Raw genomic sequence first — 6,781 nt, 5'->3', positions numbered from 1 at the left:
CTTAAAGCTGCCACCAACAACGGAGCCTGCCCGGGTGAAATCAGATAAAGGGGGAGGAAATGTAGACGTGGCACACTTCATGGTGAACAGCAGAGGGGAGAACAGAAGTTCACACATCACTGGATGAAGTGTGCACAATCAGAGGTAAATATGAACTTAATATTACACTAGGTGGATGATGCTCCTTGTCTGTGGTACTATAGTATCCATTTAACTGACACACTTGTTGATGGCACCTCTACTGTTTCTTTTTCTACAAGGTCTGTGCTCTGAAGTGAAGTCGCCTGCGCTCTAAAATAATAAATATGAATTCAGAATCATTTAGTATCAAGTGACTAAGAAGTTGTGAACAGCAATGTTGGAATTACCATTTCCTAAAACCTACATTACACACTAAAGGTATTTGTTCATTTAAACTAAAGTAAAACTTTCAAAAAAGATTATGCATTTGTTAACCTTCAATAAATACATTAAGAAAAAATTCATACCCACTACAGTTGTCGCTGTGACTCTTTATTTTGGAAAAGGAGAAGTCTTTCTCACATATGATACACTTCATTGATGGTCCAGTAGGTAAAGAAAATCCAGGAACCTATGAGATGAATTGTGTCAGTCTTGTATCATTCACTGCAAGTGCAATGTTACACTATTGCTGAAGGTTACACATGTTTAAAAAGATAGAAAATAAACACATTGAACTTTCAAATCCCCCTAAATAAAAATGCTAAATACATTTTAACTTCTTATTGACATATCCTTTTATGAACACACTTAGAATTATCATAAGAAATCAATAAATTCTTACTTGATCCATATTAAGTCAACTTCATATATATGACTGCAGAGCCAATTTGTGTCTCTGGATTTCGGAGGTATCTTGTACAGTACCCTTCATTAGGGCACAGAATCACAGAGAACTTACAGCTGTGTGTAGAGCCAGATATCTTTAAAAGCTCAAAGCCTCCACACTCATTTAAGTTTGGAAAAGATTCCATTAGGACTTGTGTGAATTCTTCAGGGCTGCTGTCATTTCCTTGAAATATATCTATCTATATATATATATATATATATATATATATATATATATATATATATATATATATATATATATATATATATATATATAAATTATATGTTAACAGACAATAGTAGTATACACAAGCACTGAGGAAGAAAGGTATTTAGAAAAAAATAACTTTGAAGAACATATATGTTTAAAAATAGAAGTGAATACATACATATAAACCACATTTGTGTTCTCAAAAATTACGAGCACTACGATATATGGTTAAGTGTGTCGGAATTTGATATTTTTGAATCCGTCACTGGTTTATAGGGATTATGCAGCCATACACTGGTACATAGGAAACAAAGTATAATAATGCGATGCGTTGGCCGGGCAGCTATGCTCACCACTATACCACCAATGCTAGATAGAAACTTACCTACGCTTTATCCTTATAGAAAAAACAGCTACGCTTTATCCTCAGTTCTATGCAGGGTTAACTGTACTTATCTGAACAGTCCAATACGATGTTCAGCGCATGAATGCAATGCTGAGAAAAATGTACATGGTATTTTGCTGATTGTATCAAGATGAAAAACCAATACCCAACCAAATCAACCATGTGACTCGTTGGTCTAGGGGTATGATTCTCGCTTCAGGTGCGAGAGGTCCTGGGTTCAAATCCTAGACGAGTCCTTTTTTTCTCATTCAGAGAGACCACTTCTTTTCTTGTTACTAGGCCCTGGTGCAAGACTGTAAAGTCCCCACATCCATTTACGTTTCCTTCCATATGATGATGTAGATATCCTTCTGTCTGGTGTTAATGGCTGAAGTGTAATGCTGGCTCCAGGGATCAGCTTATTTTGCCTCCCTGGCACATCAGCACACAACGGCTGCGATGCTGGCTGCGGGGATCAACCACAGTGCGGCCTCCCCAGCGCATCAGCATGACAACCGTTTGGATTGAGCTAAGTAGGGTACATCTCTGGGGTTTTCAAGTGGGCACCTTCCATCCTCAGTGTTTCGTCGACTAGCCCACGACACCTCAAGAGGGCTCGACGGTGATTCTGGCGTCCCAGCATCACCCCCCTCCGTCCCCCACTGAACTCAGCCCAGCTTACTTACCTGTACATCAGCGTTTCTTTCTTTCTATTGTGCTTGAGATCCCCAGCCAGAATCTTTCCGTCTCAACCACAGCCAGTTGCTGGTCCTCTCTGCTGCTTCAGATAAGTTCTTCACTGTGCGACGCAACTCTTGGCCACTGAATCCGACGTCTCTGAGAAACCGGGTTGTAGAGTGTGCCACAAATCCTCGACAACCCACTTCCACTGGGTAAACCCGAACTCTCCATCCTCGCTGTTCCGCTTCAGTGGCTAGTTGAGCATGCCGCAGTTTCTTCCTCTCATACGCCTCATCTACAGCATCCTCCCATGGCACTGTTAACTCTACCAGGTGAACAAGGCGTGCTGATCCAGACCACAAGACAATATCTGGTCGAAGGTTAGTGGTGGCAATCTCAGGTGGAAAAATAAGCCGTTGACCAACATCTGCCAGCATTTTCCAGTCTCTAGCAGCTTCCAGTTGTCCTGGGCGAGGATTGGTTTTAACACCTTTTCTTGGTGGTTGCTCTCCTGGGCGGAGGAATGTTGTCTTTTGTGTGTAATGTTTTGATGGAACAGGTGACAACTTATTGGTCATGTTACGCTTGTCTTCCAATGCTAAGGCCAAACATCGCAGCACCTGGTCATGGCGCCAAGTAAACCGTCCTTGGCTAAGAGCCACCTTACATCCTGTCAAAATGTGCCTTAATGTTGCAGGTGATGAACACAAAGGACATGAGGGATCCTCTCCTACTCAGAGGTTTAGGTTCTGTGGTGATGGGAGAACATCATATGTTGACCTGATGAGGAAACTGATCCTGCTCTGTTTCATTGACCATAGGTCCATAATCTTGCGTTGTTCCACACTCTCCCATCTCATCCATCTCATCCATTCTCCCTGCTTGGCCTGGGAAATGGCCTTTATACACCTCATCCTCTCCTCCTGCTTTTGCACCTCGTTGACTACCAGCTTCCTCCTTTGAGCTGGGGCTGCCTTGTGCCATGTAGGAGGAGCTGAACTGAAACCAAGACCCCCTCTTCCATGCTGAACTTGCCCCATGATATCACCAATTCGAAGGGCAGCCTTTGCATCTTCCACAGCTTTCTTTGCCGCCCACTTTCTTCCAGTTTTCAACACAGGTGCTGCCTCCCTTACGCATTTATCGCGTGACTCTACTAATGTCATTTCCAGTCTGACCTTGGCGCACTTAAACTCCTCGGTTAGAGCAGAGACTGGTAGCTGCAGTATTCCTTTACCATAAAGTCCCACTCTGCTGAGGCAGCGTGGAACTCCCAACCACTATATGAAGTAGGTTACAATAACAATTAAAAACGTAAATGCTGCCATCATGTAGCAGTGTTATTTGTTTATTCTAATATACACCGCCTTTTTGTATTACTCTGTTATTTATTAGCCGGTGTCAAATCGGAAGTATTAATACTGTAATTAAAATAATTAATATAATTTGATAAAAACAACAATGATAAGAACAATAACAATAATAATAAGTCAATATAATACAATACATCATATTATTTATTAATTATGTCAGGAACCATGGACTGAGGCAGATAGGCAAGTTCCTGCTTCAAGTAATTTTTAAATTAACTACATTTGGTAACTTTGTAAGGTGGTGTTTGAATTGAGTTAGTGTGTGATTAGAACCAGGTGAGTGGTTTAATGAATAGAAGTTGATTTGCTGTGTGATTGGTTTCCGCGCAGTTTAGTTGGTTCTTTTGCCACGCAGTTGTTTTATATATATTAGGTAGCCTATTTCTGCGCCAGCCAACTGAAGAGCCTCAACAAAAGAGCCGGGAGTCTAGCTGTGGGAGTCTACAGGTAACCAGCGTCTGAGGCCAGATAGGTAATTGGTCCTGCTCCTACGTGTATGTGATTTTATACCAGGTAGTGTGGTTATTTGAATAATAGGGTATTTGCAATTTGTAATTGTATCAGGGAGGTTGGTTTATTAACTTGAAGAGAGTCGTTTGCATTTGGATTGGTCTCCACACAGCCTTGTGTAGTGGTGTGATCCCCTTTGAAGTGTGTAAAAGTATTGTCAATAGAGCAGTTAGCAGTTGTGCCAGTCCCCTTGCAAAGTGAGGTGGAACCTATTTAAGGGTGGGCATATAATAGTGGTCAGTCTACAGGAACCAGGGACTGAGGCAGATAGGCAAGTTCCTGCTTCAAGTAATTTTTAAATTAACTACATTTGGTAACTTTGTAAGGTGGTGTTTTGAATTGGCTGAGTTAGTGTGTGATTAGAACCAGGTGAGTGGTTTAATTGAATATAAGTTGATTTGCTGTTTGATTGGTTTCCACGCAGTTTAGTTGGTTCTTTTGCCACGCAGTTGTTTTATATATATTAGGCAGCCTGTTTCTGCGCCAGCCAACCGAAGAGCCTCAACAAAAGAGCCGGGAGTCTTGCTGTGGGAGTCCAGCGAGGGGAGGCCTGCGCCGAGACACTGTTCCAATAGATCCGAACCTAACGGCGCTCTGGAAGAAGCCATCTACTAGTCAGGTCCGTACCCTCCACCCCACTGCTCCCACTATGCCTTTTTATCTCACCTGTCCTGCTATGACTGTCTCTCACATCCCTGTTCTGTCCTCTCGCCCTCGTCCTCTGCCCTCCCTCCGCCGCTGCTCCTCCAACCTCAGATATCCGCAAACTCTTTAACACCTCTCCCTCCCCCGCACCCACTCCTGCTCCAACCCCTACACCCACTGCACCCCCTACTAACTCACCCTCCTTCTCCACCTTCTCACCCCTCTCAGACTCTGACCTCTCCTCCCTGCTCCAGGGTCACAAACCCACCACGTGTGCCCTGGACTCCCTCCCAACTCCCCTCTTTCAAGCTGCTGCTCCTGCTCTACTTCCCTTCATCTCCTCCCTTCTCAACACCTGTCTCTCCTTTCTGGTCTCTTTCCCTCTGCCTTCAAAAAAGCCTCTATCACTCCCCTCCTCAAAAAACCTACCCTCGACCCCACCTCCCTCCAGAGCTACCGTCCCGTCTCCCTCCTACCCTTCCTCTCAAAAACCCTCGAGCGGACTGTACACCGCCAGCTCTCTGCTTTCCTGTCCAACCACTCTCTGCTCGACCCTCTCCAATCTGGCTTCCGCTCTGCTCACTCCACTGAAACCGCCCTCCTGTCTGTCACCAACTCACTAAAGTCTGCCCGAGCTGCCTCTCTCTCCTCTGTCCTAATTCTCCTCGATCTCTCTGCTGCCTTTGACACTGTCGATCACTCTATCCTACTATTCTCTCTTGCTGACCTGGGAATCTCTGGAACTGCTCTGGCCTGGTTCTCCTCCTACCTCTCCAACCGCACTTACCAGGTAACCTGGCGTGGAGCAACCTCCACACCTCGCCCTCTCTCAACAGGAGTCCCCCAAGGGTCAGTCTTGGGCCCTCTCCTGTTCTCTCTCTACACCCGCTCCCTGGGCCCCCTCATCGCATCCTATGGTTTCTCATACCATTTCTATGCTGATGATGCTCAGATTTTCCTCTCCTTCCCCACCTCTGACTCCACAATCCCCTCCCGTATCTCTACCTGTCTGTCTGCTATCTCCTCCTGGATGCACTCGCATCATCTCAAACTCAACCTCTCTAAATCTGACCTCCTTTTCTTTACCTCCTCCTCCCCCTCCTCTGATCTCTCTATCTCTGTTCCTCCTGGAATGTACCACACTCTCTCCCTCTTCCTCCGCTAAGAACCTCGGAGTCACCCTGGACCCCTGCCTCTCTTATTTCCAGCACATCTCCACTCTGGCACGCACTTGCCGATTCTTCCTGAGCAACATCCGAAGAATCCGACCCTTCCTCACCAACTACGCCACCCAGCTCCTGGTCCAGGCCTTGGTACTCTCCTGCCTAGACTACTGCAACTCCCTCCTGGCTGGCCTCCCTGCGTCCGCCACCCGTCCGCTCCAGCTCATCCAGAACCCCGCTGCCCGCCTGGTGTTCTCTCTGCCTCGCTTCGCCCACGCTACTCCACTACTCCGCTCACTCCACTGGCTCCCGATCACCGCTCGCATCCAGTTCAAGACTCTTGTACTAGCCTACAGATGCCTTGACCAGACTGCACCCAGCTACCTCCAGACCCTCATCTCTCCCTACACCCCCACTCGACCTCTCCGCTCCGCCTGCACTAGAAGACTGTCTCTACCTCCTCTGCGCTCCCCTGCCTCCAGAGCCCGCTCCTTTTCCACCCTCGCCCCGCAGCAGTGGAATGACCATCCTACAGATGTCAGGACTGCCCAGTCCCTGACCACATTCCCGCGCCTCCTCAAGACTCACCTCTTCAGAAAGCACCTGTAGAACTCCTCTGTTCTTCGCTTGGGACACTTATCACCTTTCCTTAAATGCGCTTTACTTGCTCTTATCTGCCCCCTATTTTACTGCATTTAATCCTGTACGTCAGAGTACTGTAATCTGCCACGTGTTTAATCTGTACTATTTTGTATTTAATCATATCCTGATGTAACTATCACTGACACTTATCTGCTATCATTGTATTGTATTGTCACACTTGTACTTGCTTGAACCAAAGTCATTGTATTTATCTTGCTCTTAATTGTATTACTTGTACTGTGATACTTGAAATGTATTTGCTTTTGATTGTAAGTCACCCTGGATAAGGGTGTCTGCTCAGAAATAAATAATAATAATAATA

At 45.5% G+C, this 6,781-nt stretch overlaps 1 long non-coding RNA gene across 2 annotated transcripts in view; it reads left to right on the top strand.

Moving 5' to 3' along the window:
• LOC131698970 (uncharacterized) overlaps positions 1–954 on the top strand; it is a 2,203-nt gene extending 1,249 nt beyond the window's left edge. Inside the window, exons 3-4 of one of the 2 annotated variants that reach the window (XR_009307963.1) lie at positions 1–144; positions 261–954. The exon at positions 1–144 is cut by the window's left edge and continues 48 nt beyond it. This is a non-coding gene — a long non-coding RNA (uncharacterized LOC131698970). The other variant, XR_009307962.1, reaches the window with a different exon arrangement.
• Positions 955–6,781: the final 5,827 nt, after the last annotated feature.

Source organism: Acipenser ruthenus, chromosome 20 (genome assembly GCF_902713425.1).
Source record: "Acipenser ruthenus chromosome 20, fAciRut3.2 maternal haplotype, whole genome shotgun sequence".
Classification (NCBI taxonomy): Eukaryota; Metazoa; Chordata; class Actinopteri; order Acipenseriformes; family Acipenseridae; genus Acipenser; species Acipenser ruthenus.
The sequence above is the reverse complement of the archived record's forward strand: the minus strand, read 5'-3'. Positions and strand labels throughout refer to the sequence as shown.